The following is a 21,669-nucleotide window of genomic DNA, read 5'->3' as shown; positions in this document are numbered from 1 at the left end:
CTATAGAAATGATGAGTAGTAGTAGCAGCAGCTTACAACCAAGAAAGCTGGTTCAAATCCCACTACTGCTCCCTGTGATCTTGGGCAAGTCACTTAACCCTCCATTGCCTCAGGTACAAACTCAAGGGTCCTTTTACTAAATTGTGGGAAAAAGGATCCTGCGGTAGAGGTAGGGGTCATTTTTCCCACATGCCAGGGCCGTTTTTACTGCAGCGGGTAAAAAGCCCCTAAAAAAATGGCCATGCGGTAAGATTACTTTTACCAAGTGGCCATGTTGTGGGGGGGAGCACTTACCACCACCCATTGAGGTAGCAGTAAGGGCTCCTGTGGTAACCCATCACTAACTGGGCAGCGTTCGGCGATGCTCCATTATCACCAGGTCAGTGTCGCACTATAGAATGAAATTTTTTTTACGGTGCACCAGAAATGGCGCGCGCTTAAGGTAGAATTAGCAGTGGCAGCTGAGTTGGGCCAGCAGTAGTTCTCAAGAAATGCTTCCTGAATATGATTGATATTCAGTTCATAAACTACTTTTTATATTAAATATGAAATTCGTCTAGTCTTTTCTTCACGTTTGATAAGCTTACCGCCGCTTTGTAAAAAAGCCTCTAAGATTGTAAACCCTTGGGGACAGTGACATTACCTACTGTGCCTGAATGTCACTTTCCTTGAACTACCATTGAAAAGGTGTGAGCTAAAATCCAAATCCCCTTCTCCCTTACAAATTTACACTTGCAAAATCCCAAGCTATGCTGATCTTAATTACAATGTGTTTTTCTTTAAAATAACTGCTCCTACTACTACTACTTATCATTTCTATAGTGCTACTAGACGTACGCAGCTGTGGTGTGTGCAGTGGTGTGCTGGAGCGGGCTGTCACGGGCTCGCGAGAGCCGTTTGTTAAGTTTTTAAGAATTTTGGGAGCCAGTTGTTAAAGTAGGCCTCCCCATGGCTACTTTAACAACTGACTTCCAAAATTTGGGCTTGGGCCCCCTCCTGAATTCTCTTTTACTTTGCTGGCAGTGATGTTGACCCCACTAGCCAAGTAAATAGAGTGCTGCTTCTCCCTGCTCCTTGTTTCTGACTCTGCGCATCAGGCTGGGACTTTTCATGCAAGCACAAGAAGGTTCCATCATGCTGCTCAGAGCCAGAAACAAGCAGCAGAGAATGGTGGCAGTCCATTTATTGGCTGGTCCCCACCAAAGGTATGCCTAGCATGCCCGCACAAGGGAGGGGAGAGAGAGGCATGTATTTCCCCCCCCCCCCCCCCCCCCCCCAAAAAAAAAAAAAAAATTTCAGGGCCGGCTATGCCCGGAGAGAGCCCGTTGTTAAAACTTTACCAGCACACCCCTGGGTGTGTGCCACCATATACACGTGTATTTACTGAAAACATAGAGGTATTTTACAGAAGTCTTTGTTTTCAGTTATCCTTTTATGAGATACATGCTAACTGTAAAGATTCATACGTGGGTGTCCTTTATACCTAGCTGTCCTGTCCAAAACGGAGCTTACTCTGTATTGTTAGTTCAGTAAAATACAATTTGTTTCTTTGACCCTTATTTCCACGTACATTACAGTCTCGATTATCTGACGTAAACTGGACTGACCCATTGTCGGATAAGCGAAAAGTCAGATAATACGGAAAACAGTGCATAAACAAAGGTATAGACTTCCTGCTTTTAAAAAATTGTTCTAAAACAGAAGATTTTTAATAGAAATAAATGTGATGACATCACCAGGGGGGGTCTGTCAGATATGCTGGATGGTTAGATTAATGAAGATCGGATAATCAACACTGTACTGTATAGTATTTAGCTCTGGAACGCTTCAGTTTAGTATCTGCAAGACTGTCATCAAATATTAACGATCATAGTACATTATATTTTCCTTATGCTTAATTTCTTTTTATCTGCTTAATATACCAATTAAAAAATCTTGATTAAATGCTTTGTTTTCTTTGGTTCTGTTTGTCTTTCTTGATAGATAATTTAACATTTAATTCAGAAAAGAAGACAATGGGAGTAATTCTTATAACAGCTGCCTAGTTTTAGGCAGCAAGAAGGCGTGTAAGTTGCGGTATTCTAGTAATCTGTGGCGCTCATTTTCAAAGCAGATGGACGTCTCAAAATGGCCAAAAACGTCCATCCGCTGAAAACATCCAAATCATGGTTTTCAAAAGGCAGAATTTGGACATTTTACACGGCAGTTCGTCCAAATAGCAAAGGGGCATGTTGGGGGGGAGGGGTGTTTTGGTTGGGACTAGGGTGGGCCCAAAATTAGGACGTCTTTCAACGATAATGAAACGGGAAGAAATATCCAAGTCTAAAATGAAGGATGTTTTTTTATCTAGACCTGTTTCAGTCGTGTCCAGTGTACAAAAAGGTGCCCTGATTGAGCAGTTGACCACTGAAAGGATGACGGCATGACTCTTCCTTCATCTCCCAGTGGTTACCGATCCCCTTCCAACCCCCTAAGAAGTGAAACTGACAGTGGATACTAGGCTGTATGACAGCTTCAGGTATTATTAGCATGTTCTCTGAGTCTGACGTCCTGCATGTACAACGTGCAGGACGTCAGCATGCAAGGAGGAAGACTTTTCTCTGCAGCAGAACGGTCGGAGAGGACGTCGGCTGGCGGGGAGTGGGGTCCCCCGCCAGCAAAACGGAAGGTAGGCGGGGGCGGGGGCAGGTTCACCGGGAGGGGGGTCCCGACTGAAATCTACGGGGGCCCAGGCCCCCTCAGGCCCCACGTAGCTATGCCACTGGAGTAGCCTAGTGATCAGTACAATGGACTTTAAACAATGGAACCCAGGTGTAACTCTTAACTCCTTTATTTCTGTACAAATATGTGAGCCCTCCTGGAAAACAAAAATACCTACTGTATCTGAATTTATAAGATACCTGCAAGCATGATAGCTATTGTAGTGGTGTATCTTTAGGTATAATAGGTTTTTATCTGTTCCTGACGGGCTCACAATAACATATAAAGGAATTAAGGTGGGATGTGTACCTGGGTCTCATTGTTTAAAGTCCACTGTATCGACCACTATTCTGCACCTTTGCTCTGCAGGGACATCTGTGTGGCCATTTTTGTACAAATTACGCCAGACAGATATTTTTGTGCTTGCTTTTTCATGATTGATATTTTGGATGTTTCATTTTGGAAAATGGCTGTTCATTTTGGACATTTTCAGTGCGAGAACGTCCTCGTTCGGACAGGAAATCCCAACATTTTTCCTGTTTGAAAAAGGCTGTGAGATGGACGATTATATGGATGCTATGAAAAGGACGTCCCAATTCTGACTTGCACTAACTTTCAAAAATGCCCCTCCATGCATGTAAGTGGCCACTTCTAGAATACCGACTAGTGTAAAAGTACTTGCTGTGTTATGGTGTCACCTAATTTGCCAGTGGCTGTGCATATGGGTGGATTTTTTGGTGAAACAGAGTGCATACTTACTCACATAAATTATAGAATACTATGATTTATACACATGCATTATCTAAGTGCGGGCTTTTATACCAGCTGTAGGGTTGGTATAAGTGGTCACACCTAGATGTCAGTGGCGTAGCCAAGGGTGGGCCTGAGCCCACCCACTTTGGGCTCAGGCCCACCAAGTAGCAGCAAACCTATGATGTGGCTGGCAGGGATCCCCAAACTCCCCCAGTCAAACTCCCAACAATTGTCTCTCCTGCATATCTTGTAAATAGCAGATCTTTGCCTGCAGCGGCCCCACAGCCTTCCCTCTGATGTATTTCTGCTATGCAGAAACAGGAAGTTGCATCAGAGGGAAGGATGTGGGGTCAATATGAGCAGTGTGTATTAGCTGCTGCTTGCCGCCAGTGAAAATCTGCTATTTAAAAGGTATGCAGAGGAGGGGGAATGTTTGAGAGATCATTTGGCATGTAGGCGAGAGAGGAAGAGACCAAATCACTTGTGGGACAAGGTAGAGTTCTTCTGCCCACCCATCTTGAGCCCAGGCCCACCCAAACTTGGGTGTCTGGCTATGCCCCTGCTAGATATATGCATATTTTGTTGCCGCTCATACTAGTATTTTATTAAAAATAAGTGAGGGGCCCTTTTACTAAGGCATGTAGGTGACTACACACGTCCAATGCTCATTAAATTGGAACTACCGCCCGGCTACCGCATGCCCCTGGCAGTAATTCCATTTTTGACGTGCGTCCAAAACATGCAGTGGAAAATATTTTCTATTTTCTACAGCATGGCACTTACCTGGCGGTAATCGGCAGTTTACGCGTGCTGACGCTTACCGCCTGGTTAGCGCACGAGACCTTACCGCTAAGTCGGTGGGTGGTGGTAAGGTCTCAGGCCGAAAATGGATGTGTGCTGGTTTTAATTTTGCCACGCATCCTTTTTCGGCCACAAAAAAGGCCTTTTTTTCCAGGCACGCTAAAAAAATGGACCTGCGCCTATCCAAAACACGTGCCTAAACCAGCACAGGCCACTTTATGGCACGCTTTAGTAAAAGGTCCCCAGGTGCCTACTCAAAATAGGCACATAACCAGCATCTATACTAGGTGCCCTGTTACAGAATTACCCTTGTAACCTTAAAGGGTAATTTTGTAAAGAAGTTGCTAACATTTATGGGGAAAATACGCACATCAATACTGCCTGCTGTTTTATAACTATGCGTGTATCTTTGATATCATGTAATTTGAGGGTAGGTGTTCACAGGGATGGACTCTAGGCAGAGAGTGGGTAGGGCTCACATTACACACATAGGGCTTTATTCTACAAAGTTTATGCTCCTAAACCAATGCTCCTTAAATTTACATTCCTAAAGTTAGGAGAGTAATTTATGCTCTTAAATGTATGTATGAATATAGATTAGGCTCGTAATTTATGAGCATAAATTTAAAATTTATGAGCATAAATTATGCTCATAAATTTAGGAGTGTAAATTTTAGGAGTGTAGATTTAAGAGCTTAAACTTGTAGAATAAGGCCCATTATTTATAAAATACTCTAAGTTACGTGCCTATCTCCAGACTCTAGGTGTGAACATTTACATCAACTCTTTGGCTGGCATATGTACTCGCACCTTAATGTGTATGAGCGTATATACTCCTTAATGCTAGTATTCTCTAAGGGAAAGTAGGCAGCTACTTTCCTTTAGATAAGAGGCCCCAATTAGGTGCCCTCTAAGTATCTAAACATAGGCACCTTCTTGTAGAATTGCCTTCTTAGAAGGTAATTCATAAAGTAGGTACTAACATTTAAATGGGTTGTTATGACTTTGGATGTGACCTCTACTGCTTAATGCAGTGTGCACCTCCTCTGCCTGCACCCCAAGGAAATATTTGAAAATTATGCAAAAGCAAACATTGAACGTGAGTTTATTTTGGACTAATGTGGGGTATAAATGTCACGAATAAATAAACACAATGGGAGATGTTTACTAAAGTGTAGTAAGTTTTTGCACACCGCATCTTAAGTACAAACGTAGGTTGCATTAAGTGCAGAGCCTGTGAAGTAAATGTGGCGGACATGTCCAATATCTGCCCCGCAATTACAACACAGGGCAATTACTGCCAGGGCCACGTTACATACCTTGAAAAGATAACACAAATGCACCTATGCTATTTGCTGAAAAACGTAAAGTGAACCCCGGCACTAATAACAAGAAATTTCTTGTACTACTGCTAAAAGTCAATCTGCCAAATAAAGGCAATCACTCATGTGGCAGATTGACTGCCAATGGTAACACCATGAGACTACCTTCAGGGACCATAACTGCTATTTTTTAAAGTCAGAAGAACATAGTGCAGGAGCGAAGAGGGATCATTCTTTCCCTATCTGTTAGACTACCAAGGCTACCAGTCTAAGTGCTGGGAGAAGGGAGAGGGGTGGGAGGTGTGTCTGGGGGGGGGGGGGAGCATCTTTCATGGGCTCATCTTCATCAGGTGAGTGATCCTTCTGGGGGAAGGGGTTGATCAGGGGGGTCTTGATTTGGGGAGGTGCTGATTAAAGGCGATAGAGTATGGATGCCAGAAACCAAGGATTTTTTTGTTCCAGTATTTCAACATTTTGTGAAACACATACATGTGTTCTTTTATAAAGAGACAGTAGGGCTACAGCTGGGTTTGCACACAGCGAGCCCGGCGGTAATTCCAGGTCTGCCACAGGCCATTTCCAGCGCTAGAAAATATTTTTTTATTTTCTAGCATTGGTGGGTGGGGAGTGGGCATACCTGGTGTTAATCGGGCAGCACGCACTCGCTGCCCAATTATCGCCAAGTTATTGCTGGAGCCCTCCCCGCCTGAATAGGAGGCGCTAAGGGCTCCACAGTAAAACGGCCTCGTTTTAAAAAAATAACATTTTACCCACTGTGGTAGGTGGCCTTGGCTAGCGGCAATCCCGCGCTCTGACACTACCGTGGGCCACCTTTTACTGCTGCTTGGTAAATGGACCCCTAAATGTCAGTTTTTTATGTCTTTTGTTTTAATGATTATGTAGTTAAAATTGTGATCTGCCAAAAATTGCTGAAATCGAGCAGAATATAATTTTTTAAAATAAATAAACACAATATAAGAAGGCTTATGTCATTCCAAAGTAGCAAAGAATACTTACTGGGAGAAAGTACTATACAACATCTTACACCTTTTTTTTCATTAAAAATTCTAACCCTTTGAATTTCATACATACACATATGAAGTGAGATTCGTATGGGAGGGGAAAGACTTAGGAAAATTTCTTCAAACAACCACTACTTTTTCTTGTGTCAAAGCCTTTTAAATCATTGATGTAAAAAAAACCCCTCTCTTTTATTTTTTGTTATCATTTTATAGGTCAACATTTTTTTATTTATATAAAATTCTCCAGAGGCTCTGAATCAAAAACAAAACGTATCTTTGAAGTAGACATAAGAGTGTCCACATAAATATAAACTGACAGCGGTCAGCATTTCACAAAGCTGCATCAGCGTTTCTTTCAAGACATTGTGAGAAAGATTTGGACATTGAGATGCTTGGTTAAAGTTTGTTGAACTCCTGTTTTGTCCTCTCACTTCTAGGATTTGGACTCTTCCTCTCTCATGAGCTGATGCTCAAAACATAATGCTGGCATTAGAAACGATTCGTTGGTGAGTGCAGAATGTTCAGAGGGCTCTAGAGAAACTGCACTCCAAAGATTAGCACAAATAGCATGCAAATGTAGTCAAATTGATCTTTATGAGATCATTTCCTATTCCCTCCCAATGCCCAGAGAACAGCGCACAAAACAAAGACACCCTTACTGCTGAAAATCTAACGCCAAGTCGGAACAGGCATTAGGGTGTTTGAAGAGAGGATTTCTCATGATTCTTTATAATCTGCCAGTTTTGATTTTTTTTTTTGGATGTGAAAGAAAGCCCGTGAAAGCCTGTAAGCGCTGGTACTAAGAAATAAATGTGTGCGAGTCTGAGCAAACCCAAAAATGAAAGCACACATTGGTTCCTTTTTCCTGCACTTAAATATAAGCCTCCCAAATTAAAAATAAAATTGAAAAACTTATACAGTGGGGGAAATAAGTATTTGATCCCTTGCTGATTTTGTAAGTGTGCCCACTGACAAAGACATGAGCAGCCCATAATTGAAGGGTAGGTTATTGGTAACAGTGAGAGATAGCACATCACAAATTAAATCCGGAAAATCACATTGTGGAAAGTATATGAATTTATTTGCATTCTGCAGAGGGAAATAAGTATTTGATCCCCCACCAACCAGTAAGAGATCTGGCCCCTACAGACCAGGTAGATGCTCCAAATCAACTCGTTACCTGCATGACAGACAGCTGTCGGCAATGGTCACCTGTATGAAAGACACCTGTCCACAGACTCAGTGAATCAGTCAGACTCTAACCTCTACAAAATGGCCAAGAGCAAGGAGCTGTCTAAGGATGTCAGGGACAAGATCATACACCTGCACAAGGCTGGAATGGGCTACAAAACCATCAGTAAGACGCTGGGCGAGAAGGAGACAACTGTTGGTGCCATAGTAAGAAAATGGAAGAAGTACAAAATGACTGTCAATCGACAAAGATCTGGGGCTCCACGCAAAATCTCACCTCGTGGGGTATCCTTGATCATGAGGAAGGTTAGAAATCAGCCTACAACTACAAGGGGGGAACTTGTCAATGATCTCAAGGCAGCTGGGACCACTGTCACCACGAAAACCATTGGTAACACATTACGACATAACGGATTGCAATCCTGCAGTGCCCGCAAGGTCCCCCTGCTCCGGAAGGCACATGTGACGGCCCGTCTGAAGTTTGCCAGTGAACACCTGGATGATGCCGAGAGTGATTGGGAGAAGGTGCTGTGGTCAGATGAGACAAAAATTGAGCTCTTTGGCATGAACTCAACTCGCCGTGTTTGGAGGAAGAGAAATGCTGCCTATGACCCAAAGAACACCGTCCCCACTGTCAAGCATGGAGGTGGAAATGTTATGTTTTGGGGGTGTTTCTCTGCTAAGGGCACAGGACTACTTCACCGCATCAATGGGAGAATGGATGGGGCCATGTACCGTACAATTCTGAGTGACAACCTCCTTCCCTCCGCCAGGGCCTTAAAAATGGGTCGTGGCTGGGTCTTCCAGCACGACAATGACCCAAAACATACAGCCAAGGCAACAAAGGAGTGGCTCAGGAAGAAGCACATTAGGGTCATGGAGTGGCCTAGCCAGTCACCAGACCTTAATCCCATTGAAAACTTATGGAGGGAGCTGAAGCTGCGAGTTGCCAAGCGACAGCCCAGAACTCTTAATGATTTAGAGATGATCTGCAAAGAGGAGTGGACCAAAATTCCTCCTGACATGTGTGCAAACCTCATCATCAACTACAGAAGACGTCTGACCGCTGTGCTTGCCAACAAGGGTTTTGCCACCAAGTATTAGGTCTTGTTTGCCAGAGGGATTAAATACTTATTTCCCTCTGCAGAATGCAAATAAATTCATATACTTTCCACAATGTGATTTTCTGGATTTAATTTGTGATGTGCTATCTCTCACTGTTACCAATAACCTACCCTTCAATTATGGGCTGCTCATGTCTTTGTCAGTGGGCACACTTACAAAATCAGCAAGGGATCAAATACTTATTTCCCCCACTGTATTTAAAGGCGCAGAAAACAGGCACTAATTTGTGCTTTGCTTTTGGGTTTGCCTGGCGCATGTGCACAAGAGCTGAGCTTACTGCAAAACACTTTTACACATGCACCAAACATGTTCACCCCTGCTTGTGCCTTTACAGTGTGCAAGTAGTTGGAATACCATTTCCTTTGAGCATTGGCGAGCTAGTTTTCTGTGCTGTTTCAGCAGTATGGGTTCTGCGCTGTTGGCTTTACTGCGGAAGTTCTGAGCATTGGCCTGCTGTCATTAGCTTCCTTGAGATCCCTTTCAGAAGTCTCTTCTCCTTCGTCACCTCTGTCATGCAGCTTAGTCTGTAAAACACCTTTTTCAAGATACACTTTCAGTTTCTGAAATGGAATATTACCCAACTATTTGTGATTAAGCACTAATTCCTTCATGAATATAAATGCTGCAGGTTCTCACCTCCAGGGCAAACCTCCTCTGGTCTTAGGGCTTCAGCTTGCCACTCTAGGTCATGCATCCTTTCCTCCTGGACACATCCTCTGGTTCTAGACTGCCAGTCACTTACTGCTGTATGTCGTACCCCCACATAGGCCTTTTTATTGATCAAAGGACACTGCAGTCACCCCCTTGAATTTTTATTCTTTCTAACACAATGGAATACTGGAAAGAAAATATGCATAAGGAGTCAAGAATGTCTCTCAATCTGTCTGCCTGTCTGAGGGCAACAATTTTTCAAAAATGTAACAGAAGACCAAGGTCTAGGTTTACTAAGTGGCGCTATGGGCACGTTAGCATTTTTAATGCACGTAAATGGTTTATGTGCGTTAAATGCTAATGTGCCCATAGAAATGTATAGGTGTGTTAGCGTTTAACGTTCCTTAAATTTATAGGCGCGTTAAAAATGCTAACACACCTTAGTAAAAATACCCCCAAATTTGATGTTAGGGAAAACCAGTGGTTAGGAAAAAACCACACACACACACAATTCTATGGATGCATAATCTCATGATCCTGCAGGGTATATCATCCTTCTGAGCCATAGAGCTTTCTTGAATTCCATACAATACAATTCAATAGCAATACTTATATTCTGCTTTTACCCAACAAATTTGGTTCAGTGCGAATTACTACTCTTTAATTTGTCGATTTGGCTCAGTACGTCTTCCAAGTTCACTGAGATTATTTTGCCATTATACGAGAGAGTTTTGTTCTGTTGTATACTTATAAATCTGCATCTGCACTTTTCTCACAAGAATGTCCATTGGTATTTTCAAAACCAATTTTTAGATGTTTTTTCTATTAAGTCCGTCAGAAGTGCATTCAAATCAGAAGGGGACATGTCAGGGGCATGCTAAGGGTGTGATCTCGGCATTCCCAATACTTGGATATTTTTCAGCCATAATGGAACAAAACAAAATTGTCCAGGACTAAAACTAAGATGTTTTGAGCTAGACCTGTTTTTATAATGAATAAGGCACAAAAAGGTGCCCTAAATAACCAGATGACCACTGGAGGGAATCAGGGATGACCCCTCCTTACTTCCCCAGTGATCACTAACCCCCTCCCACCTCCAACAAATGTGATTTAAAACATTACTTATCAGCCTCTATGCCAGCCTCAGATGTTATACTCAGGTCCGTTAGAACAGTATGCAGGTCCCTGGAGTAATCTAGTGGTGGGTACAGTGCACTGCAGACAGGTAGACCCAGGTCCATACTTCCTCCTACCTGTTACAATTGTGGAGGACACTGTGAGCACTCCAAACTCACCAGAAACCCACTGTACCCACATATAGGTGCCCCCTTCACCCATAAGGGCTATGGTAGTGGTGTAAGTTGGAGTAGTGGGTTTGGGGGGGCTCAGCAGACAAGATAACGGAGCAATAGTGAGATGTGCACCTGGGAGCATTTTATGAAGTCCACTGCAGTGCCCCTAGGGTGCCCTATTGCTTTCCTGGGATGCCAGGGGGATCAGTCTAGTAAAAATGCTGGCTCCACCTACATCCTAATGGCTTGATTTTGTGCGTTTTGCACTTGGATGTTTTTTGGGGTTTTTTTTTTTTTCGAAAATGGACCAAAAATCAAAATGTCCAAATTACAAAACCTTGTTCTAAACAGTTTTTTCGAAAAAAAAAAAAAAAAAAGATAAGACTTTTTTCCTTTTTTTTTGAAAATGAACTTCTTTGCTATTCAGATTTTGGATGTTTTTTGCAAAACGTCCAAAGTCAGACAGACGTCATATCAAAAATGCACCTCTTCGTGTTCTATCTTTTAGATGTTCTTTGAGCAGATACCAAAATCCAAAATATAGAACAGGAAAAGTTCTCTACGATGACAAATCACAGAAGGCAAAAGTAGAGACTAATAGACGATTCACCACTGGAGACGTGAGTCCAACAGTCTTTATTATATCAGATATATCTGATATAATAAAGACTGTTGGACTCACGTCTCCAGTGGTGAATCGTCTATTAGTCTCTACTTTTGCCTTCTTTGAGCAGATATGCATTTTTAAACATGAAGGCATTCTCCTTTTTTACTAGACAGAGCCTAGATCATTTTACTTTCTGTACCAGAGTAGGTGAAGTCAGTGGCGTACCAAGGTGGGGGCGGTCCGCCCCAGGTGCACACCGTTGGGGGAGTGCCACGCGCCTGTTGGCTCCGAGTCCGCTCGTTCCCTCCCTGCTGCTCCCTCTGCGCGGAACAGGTTACTTCCTGTTCCGGGGCAAAGGGAGCAGCAGGGAACGAGCGGACTCGGAGCCGACAGGCGCGCGGCACCCCCCCCCCCCCCAAGCAGGTAAAAATGCACCCGGGGGGGGGTGTAATTTCGCCCGGGGGGGCCGCATCGGCGATCCGCCCCGGGTGTCAGCCAGCCTAGGAATGCCACTGAGTGAAATGTGCTGTTTACACCAGCTGGGTAAGCCTCTCTGTCTCCCTTCCCCCAATCTTTCTAGATGATATGTTACTGAGATAAGTGTGTTTTTAGACAGTTGTTTTTATGTTCCTATTATTTATTTGCTTTAATACAAGAACTAGCTTTGTATGTGTTGTTTTCAGATTGAGTTCCTCTATGTTATCTGTCCTTTTATCTACATTTTTAAGATGCTTTTTATTTTTGTAAATGTATAAATCTTTGTATGTTTGCTTTTAGTTGTTCTGCCCCTGGTGCAGCCAATATTAAGTACATAAGTACATAAGTAGTGCCATACTGGGAAAGACCAAAGGTCCATCTAGCCCAGCATCCTGTCACCGACAGTGGCCAATCCAGGTCAAGGGCACCTGGCACGCTCCCCAAACGTAAAAACATTCCAGACAAGTTATACCTAAAAATGCGGAATTTTTCCAAGTCCATTTAATAGCGGTCTATGGACTTGTCCTTTAGGAATCTATCTAACCCCTTTTTAAACTCCGTCAAGCTAACCGCCCGTACCACGTTCTCCGGCAACGAATTCCAGAGTCTAATTACACGTTGGGTGAAGAAAAATTTTCTCCGATTCGTTTTAAATTTACCACACTGTAGCTTCAACTCATGCCCTCTAGTCCTAGTATTTTTGGATAGCGTGAACAGTCGCTTCACATCCACCCGATCCATTCCACTCATTATTTTATACACTTCTATCATATCTCCCCTCAGCCGTCTCTTCTCCAAGCTAAAAAGCCCTAGCCTTCTCAGCCTCTCTTCATAGGAAAGTCGTCCCATCCCCACTATCATTTTCGTCGCCCTTCGCTGTACCTTTTTCAATTCTACTATATCTTTTTTGAGATACGGAGACCAGTACTGAACACAATACTCCAGGTGCGGTCGCACCATGGAGCGATACAACGGCATTATAACATCCGCACACCTGGACTCCATACCCTTCCTAATAACACCCAACATTCTATTCGCTTTCCTAGCCGCAGCAGCACACTGAGCAGAAGGTTTCAGCGTATCATCGACGACGACACCCAGATCCCTTTCTTGATCCGTAACTCCTAACGCGGAACCTTGCAAGACGTAGCTATAATTCGGGTTCCTCTTACCCACATGCATCACTTTGCACTTGTCAACATTGAACTTCATCTGCCACTTGCACGCCCAATCTCCCAGTCTCGCAAGGTCCTCCTGTAATCGTTCACATTCCTCCTGCGACTTGACGACCCTGAATAATTTTGTGTCATCGGCGAATTTAATTACCTCACTAGTTATTCCCATCTCTAGGTCATTTATAAATACATTAAAAAGCAACGGACCCAGCACAGACCCCTGCGGGACCCCACTAACTACCCTCCTCCACTGAGAATACTGGCCACGCAATCCTACTCTCTGCTTCCTATCTTTCAACCAGTTCTTAATCCATAATAGTACCCTACCTCCGATTCCATGACTCTGCAATTTCTTCAGGAGTCTTTCGTGCGGCACTTTGTCAAACGCCTTCTGAAAATCCAGATATACAATATCAACCGGCTCCCCATTGTCCACATGTTTGCTTACCCCCCTCAAAAAAATGCATTAGATTGGTGAGGCAAGACTTCCCTTCACTAAATCCGTGCTGACTTTGTCTCATCAGTCCATGTTTTTGTATATGCTCTGCAATTTTATTCTTAATAATAGCCTCCACCATCTTGCCCGGCACCGACGTCAGACTCACCGGTCTATAATTTCCCGGATCTCCTCTGGAACCCTTCTTAAAAATCGGAGTAACATTGGCTACCCTCCAGTCTTCCGGTACTACACTCGATTTTAGGGACAGATTGCATATTTCTAACAGTAGCTCCGCAAGTTCATTTTTTAGTTCTATTAATACTCTGGGATGAATACCATCAGGTCCCGGTGATTTACTACTCTTCAGCTTGCTGAACTGACCCATTACATCCTCCAAGGTTACAGAGAATTTGTTTAGTTTCTCCGACTCCCCCGCTTCAAATATTCTTTCCGGCACCGGTGTCCCCCCCAAATCCTCCTCGGTGAAGACCGAAGCAAAGAATTCATTTAATTTCTCCGCTACGGCTTTGTCCTCCCTGATCGCCCCTTTAACACCATTTTCGTCCAGTGGCCCAACCGACTCTTTGGCCGGTTTCCTGCTTTTAATGTATCTAAAAAAATTTTTACTATGTATTTTTGCTTCCAACGCTAATTTCTTCTCAAAGTCCTTTTTTGCCCTCCTTATCTCCGCTTTGCATTTGGCTTGGCATTCCTTATGATCTATCCTGTTACTTTCAGTTGGTTCTCTTCTCCACTTTCTGAAGGATTGTTTTTTGGCTCTAATGACTTCCTTTATCTTACTGTTTAGCCACGCCGGCTGACGTTTAGTCTTTTTTCCCTTTTTTCTAATACGTGGAATATATTTGTCCTGAACCTCCAGGATGGTGTTTTTAAACAGCATCCACGCCTGACGCAAGTTTTTTACTCTGCGAGCTGCTCCTTTCAGTCTTTTTTTTCACCATTTTTCTCATTTTGTCGTAATCACCTTTTCTATAGTTAAACGCTAGCGTACTTGATTTCCTAGTTTCACTTCCTTCAATGCCAATATCAAAACCGATCATATTATGATCACTGTTGTCAAGCGGCCCTCGTACCGTTACCCCCTGCACTAGATCATGAGCACCACTAAGGACTAAGTCTAGTATTTTTCCTTCTCTTGTCGGCTCCTGAACTAGCTGTTCCATGAAGCTGTCCTTGATTTCATCAAGAAATCTTATGTCCCTTGCGTGTACAGATGTTACATTAACCCAGTCTATATGCGGGTAATTGAAATCCCCCATTATTATTGTGTTGCCCAGTTTGTTTGCGTCCCTGATTTCCTTTAACATTTCCGCATCCGTCTGTTCGTCCTGGCCAGGCGGACGGTAGTACACTCCTATCACTATCCTTTTCCCCTTTGCACATGGAATTTCAATCCACAGTGATTCCAAGGAGTGTTTTGTTTCCTGCAGAATTTTCAATCTATTTGATTCAAGGCTCTCGTTAATATACAATGCTACCCCTCCACCAATCCGATTCACCCTATCACTACGATATAATTTGTACCCCGGTATGACAGTGTCCCACTGGTTATCCTCCTTCCACCAGGTCTCAGAGATGCCTATTATATCTAATTTTTCATTTAGTGCAATATATTCTAACTCCCCCATCTTATTTCTTAGGCTCCTGGCATTCGCATATAGACATTTCAAACTATGTTTGTTGTTCCTAAGTACATCATGCTTAGTACTTGACAGTATTAATTGGCAATCTTTTGTCTGATTTTTATTGTTATTTAAGGATACCCGATCTACTACAATCTCTTTTGCAACCTCACTATCAGGATACTCTATCTTCCCTGTTATGGTGATATCTTTGAAAGATACCTTATCCCGAACCATGCTCTTTTGAGCGACTGTCGGCCTTCCCCCCATTTCTAGTTTAAAAGCTGCTCTATCTCCTTCTTAAACGCCGATGCCAGCAGCCTGGTCCCACTCTGGTTAAGATGGAGCCCATCCTTTCGGAATAGGCTCCCCCTTCCCCAGAATGTTGCCCAGTTCCTAACAAATCTAAAGCCCTCCTCCCTGCACCATCGTCTCATCCACGCATTGAGACTCTGGAGCTCTGCCTGTCTCTTGGGCCCTGCGCGTGGCACAGGTAGCATTTCAGAAAATGCTACCCTGGAGGATCTGGATTTCAGCTTTCTACCTAAGAGCCTAAATTTTGCTTCCAGAACCTCTCTCCCACATTTTCCTATGTCATTAGTACCCACATGTACCAAGACAGCCGTCTCCTCCCCAGCACTATATAAAATCCTATCTAGGTGACGCGTGAGGTCCGCCACCTTCGCACCAGGCAGGCAAGTCACCAGGCGATCCTCACGTCCACCAGCCACCCAGCTATCTATATGCCTAATGATCGAATCACCAAGTACAACAGCTGTCCTAACCTTTCCCTCCCGGGCAATATTTGGAGATATATCCTCGGTGCGAAAGGATAGTACATCCCCTGGTGGGCAGGTCCTGGCTACAGGAGTACTTCCTACTTCACCAGGGTGATGCTCTCCTTCTAGGAGACCTCCCTCCTCCAAGGTAGCACAGGGGCTACCTGACTGGAGGTGGGACTTCTCTACAACATCCCTGTAGGTCTCCTCTATGTACCTCTCTGTCTCCCTCAGCTCCATCAAGTCTGCTACTCTAGCCTCAAGAGAACGGACACGTTCTCTGAGAGCTAGGAGCTCTTTGCATCGGGCACACACATATGACACCTCACCAATTGGGAGATAATCATACATGTGACACTCAATGCAAAAGACTGGATAGCACCCCTCTCGCTGCTGGACCTGCTGACTCCATCTTAGTGTTTTTTTGAGTTTTTCCGTAATTTAAAACTTGCTAAAGTATTAAGGATATCAGCCTATCACTAACTTACAGTTCCTCCTTTAAACCCCAATCTTCAAGTTCCGAAAGCACAAGCAAAATTTGTTCACTTACCAGAGAAATATCCTCTTCTCCCAGAGACCCCGAGTGGATCGGAACGGACCTGGGAGTCACTCCGGTGAAGGCTCCGAGGATATGCAGATGAGCTGCAAGTCCTCCACGGCACCTGAAAAGGCAACCGGTGGCCATGTTGGGCACGGTGAAACGTGGCCATGTTGGGCACAGATGATTATTAACCTCAGGGCCTTTTACTGAATAAAAGACTTTGCTTTTTATAAGATCTGCGTTGTGTTTTTTCTCTTCCACATTGGATTTGGTGGATTACCCGCCTTGTTGTTTTCTGACCCCTGTGATCCAAGGTCAGATAAAAAGGAGTATGAAAGAGAAAGCAGAGTCTGGGAGTGAGACCCCAGCAGTAGGATACAAAAATCCTGAATTTGTGGACAAGACAGAATTATTGACATAGAGACTTAGTCCCACAACTCTGAAGTTCCTAGTTCTTATCCGCCTCTGGGATCTTCCAAATCCCCAGAAGGAGAAGAACAGTGGATATCAGCAGAAGGAATATTCCTTTTAGACAGGCTATATGGACGTCGTTATATGTATCCCCGATGTCTGAGATTTTGGTAACATTACTATTTATTTAGATTTAGATTTTGCTCACACCTTTTTCAGTAGTAGCTCAAGGTGAGTTACATTCAGGTACACTGGATATTTCTCTGTCCCAGGAGGGCTCACAATCTAAGTTTGTACCTGAGGAAGGTGAGGATGTACATCAAACATTTGCTGCTGAGGTGGGGGACACTCAAGGATGAAACGTACTTAAGTATTGCCACACTGGGACAGACCAAAGGTCCATCACCCCAGCATCCTGTTTCCAACAGTGGCCAATCCAGGTCATAAATACCTGGCATTTTATGCTGCTTATCCCAGAAATAAGCAGTGGATTTCCCCAAGTCAATTTAATAATGGTCTATGGACTTTTCCTTTAGGAAGCCATCCAGGCCCTTTTTAAACCCCGCTAAGCTAACCACCTTTACCACATTCTCTGACAACAAATTCCAGATCCCCTGTTATATTTTATCATGTAGTGAAGCTAGGCTTATCAAAAGAGGTGCAGAATAAACTATAGGGTTGGAAGCAAAACCCTGGCCAGAACTAGTCATTACTTGAAGCAGCAACAGGAAGAGAAAGAGAAAAAAGCTAACAAACACAGAGATTTAGAGAACAAATTTTTGATCTACTCAGATTGAACAAATACAGACCCAAATGGCTAATATTCTGATTTAATCCTCTATAAGATAGAAATAAGGGGCAGAGGGACAGTATCCAGCTGTATTGTTGGTCCTATGGGAGGATGGGCCACTTTAGCAGGGAGTGCAGGAGAGATTTTGAGCGCTCCTAGTTAACAAAGTTTTAAAGTCAGACCTGATTCCCTGGGGCTGGACAAGAAAAAATTCAGGAAGCCTTAAATGTCACTACTTCCCAGACTGTTGGACAGCTATGAGCAGTGCTGGGACTGCTACATTTCTGCAGAGACTGGGATTCTCCATTATGCCCATTATACCTTAGCATTGAGGAAGCATTTAAAGGGAAAGGGTCCCACTGATGGTTTACTCCCTGTACAGTTGTCAGTGGAAGATACACAGATGTTTCAGGAACTAATTGAGCTAGTGGCAAACTCTGAGACTTTGCTTTCCCCAGACTATGAGGCTACATTTTTCCTTATTCACAGCCTCTGTCTCGGATACGGCAGCTCCAGTTCTGACACAAAAAAGAGACAGAAGACACAGACTTCTTTACAATACATCATCTTTTTCAACTGCTGAGTTAGGATTTACTGAATGTGAGAAAGCGGTAGTTGCATGTGCTAAGGCTATTAGGAAAAAATAGCGTATATTTTGCAAGATAAGGAGTTAGTAGTGTATTCTACCCATGATGTTAAGGCAGTACTTTCTTTGCGCAACCTCTCTTGGTCTCCTACCAGGCTCGCAAATTACATGGCTATAATATTTGTGCCAAATGTATCTGTGCACCCATTTCTCAAATTGAATCCAGCAGACGCACTTTGAGGGCACCAAAGGGACCCCAGTTCCAAGCTGTAGCCCATGCCCGAGAGCGAGTACAATGTCCTTTATTGGTAGCATCTATTTCCTCATGTTGTGCGTGCCTTACATATTGAACTTTTCCTAGGTTTGAGTTTCACGACGAGCTCTGATAACAGCACTTCTTTGTGGAACAGTCTGGTACAATAATTAACTTTTATTTTGCAGTTCACTCAGCACTTTGTTTACTGACCCCAGGTTAATGGACGGCCTGTTGAAGAACCTCTTAAGAAAGATTCTTACATCTATTGACCTTACTTGGTTGCAAGCATTACCTTTTACTTTATTTTTCCTCTTAGGAACATGCCTCTTTCCACTAGTCTTGACCCCTCATCAGAGTGTGACTGGAAGGAAATTGTCTCTACCATCCTTGCAACCATTATGTGTGACTTCCTCTGATGATCTTACTTTGTATTTTTTTTTTTTTTTAGCTTTACCTGTGGCAAGAGAAGTGATACAGGCAGCTTGTATCCAGATACCCACTGGCACAACACCTCCACATGTACAGTATCAGCCTGGTGATCTGGATTACCTGAAGGTGAATAAGCGCTCCCAGTGGTGGCGACCCCTTTACCGTGGACCCTTTCATGTATTCACTTCCACACCTTTGGCTATCCTGACTGATGGTGATCCTCATTGGCTACACTGAGGCCATGTCCAGCTGGGAAGAATTAATATTACTTCTGTGACAGACATTATTTTATCCTTTTCCCACCAATACCTATATTAAGCTCATTTTTATTCTGCTTTTTTGTACTTGTGATTCTTTTGTTATTGTTAAAATTGTATGCTAGTTGGACTTTACCATGAGATTAATAGTATTACTGTTACTCTTGGGGTATTATAACCTTACTTGTGAAGCTATAGTCATACATAATTCACTGTTTCAACTGGTTGATCCTATTCACAATATCACCAATGTTACCAATTGTTGGTTTTGTGCCTCTGCTCCCTTCTCTGTTCACACTGGATTTCCTTGTCTGGCTTTTCCTGTTCCTGTCTCTTCCTTAGCTCAATATTCCTTTTTCTGGGGTAATATTTCTGCTGCTGACACTTACACTTGGGATAACTCTTCTTTTAACATTCTTCATATGCCCTACTATATTCACCCAGTGTTTTCTTATGTAAGCCTCTTCTCTGTCTTTCAAACAATGGGTCTGGTCCCTGTTTGGGTAATTCTAGTTGCGACTGTGTATGGACCCTAACCCCTTTAGGTTGGAAAGCCCAGAATGGGTCCATAGTATTGGGGTTTGTAAGCTTTGGAAATTCTATCAGGTCAATCAGACTCCGATCTGTTACTGGAAGATCATATGTAATCGGACTGCCCCCAATCCAGCTACAGGTTCCACTAATCATGTCCTGTTCCCTTTCTTTGGGTACTATTCCTGGGACAATATTTTACCTTCTAACTTCCCTCCTTTTCCCTATGATTCTCAAGGCCTAATGGCTTGTGGGTCATTACTTTATTTGTGGACATCAGGTCTATAGATCTCTCCTTAAAAATTAGTCTAGCTCATGCTGGATTGGTTCAGTTTTACCTGCTGTCTGAGCTCATGCTAATCATAACTTTTCCTCTGAAATGGTGCATTACAAATGTGACCTGGCCCAGACTTATGCTACCTCTAATTCTACTTCTCCCTATACAGAATCTAAGGCTATGGGTTGGTCTATCCTTGGCTCTGTCCCCTTGCTTAGTGACATTACGAAAATTAGATGCTTACAGGCACTTATTGAAATTATGACCCAAGAATATGAGTCAGCCTTTGCTAAATTGGTTAATGAAACTTCCCAACTCTGAGCCTTTTCTCACTGCAGAACTGTATGGCGCTTGATTATCTCCTTGTTGCCCAAGGCGGAGTTTGTGGTATGATATATGAGCAATGCTGTATGTATGTTGACGATAACTCTAAAATTGTTATGGATTCTGCTCGCTGTATTGCTAATCTTGTTTCTTTACCTAAGGATAACTTCCCTGTTACTAATCTATTTTTGATTAGTTTGTTTCTTTGCGAACTTAAACATGGCTTCTTTATTGCCGTTGTGGCTTTCATTGGACTGTTCCTTGTCATTTTATGTTTTGCTTTCTTCCCACGGGCCACTCTATGACTACACATACATATTTGTACAATAAACTGTTGGTTACCCTGATGCTCATTCCCTTGATTATGCAAACTCATTATTGTGATGTTTTGGTTGCCTGTTTTCCCTGTTCACTTTCTTGTATGCTTTTTTATCATAATGCCCCGGCCTCATCCGCTGTTAAATACTCTTTTATTTTTGTGAGCTCGGTGTTTGTTTTATCCTCTTGAAGACTTCTGCAGATCAGCAATGCGGCCGTGCCAGAGAAGAGGACTTCGGCTGGCGGCGGTTGGGGACCCCCACCACCAAAGGTACCTGTGTTCAATTCTGGTCGCCACATCTCAAAAAAGATATAGTGGAATTAGAAAAGATGCAGAGAAGGGTGACGAAAATGATAAAGGGGATGGGACGACTTCCCTATGAGGAAAGGCTAAAGCAGCTAGGGCTCTTCAGCTTGGAGAAAAGGCAGCTGAGGCGAAATACGATAGAGGTCTATAAAATAATGAGTAGAGTTAAACGGGTAGATGTGAAGCGTCTGTTCACGCTTTCCAAAAATACCAGGACTAGGGGGCATGCGATGAAGCTACAATGTAGTAAATTTAAAACGAATCGGAGAAAAATTTTCTTCACTCAATGTGTAATTAAACTCTGGAATTCGTTGCCAGAGAATGTGGTAAAGGCGGTTAGCTTAGCGGAGTTTAAAAAAAGGTTTGGACGGCTTCCTAAAGGAAAAGTCCATAGACCGTTATTAAATGGGGAAAATACACTATTTCTGGGATAAGCAGTATAAAATGTTTTGTACATTTTTGGGATCTTGCCGGGTATTTGTGACCTGGATTTGCCACTGTTGGAAACAGGATGCTGGGCTCGATGGGCCTTTTGTCTTTCCCAGTATGGCAATACTTATGTACTTATGTACTTATGGTTAAGAGACAGTACAAGGAAAAAAATAAAGTAAAAATGAAATGCTAACCATAGACATGACTAAACTTTGATGGAATAGCACAAAGAT

This window comes from Microcaecilia unicolor, chromosome 5 (genome assembly GCF_901765095.1).
Source record: "Microcaecilia unicolor chromosome 5, aMicUni1.1, whole genome shotgun sequence".
Taxonomy (NCBI): domain Eukaryota; kingdom Metazoa; phylum Chordata; class Amphibia; order Gymnophiona; family Siphonopidae; genus Microcaecilia; species Microcaecilia unicolor.
This window is presented reverse-complemented; position numbering follows the sequence as displayed.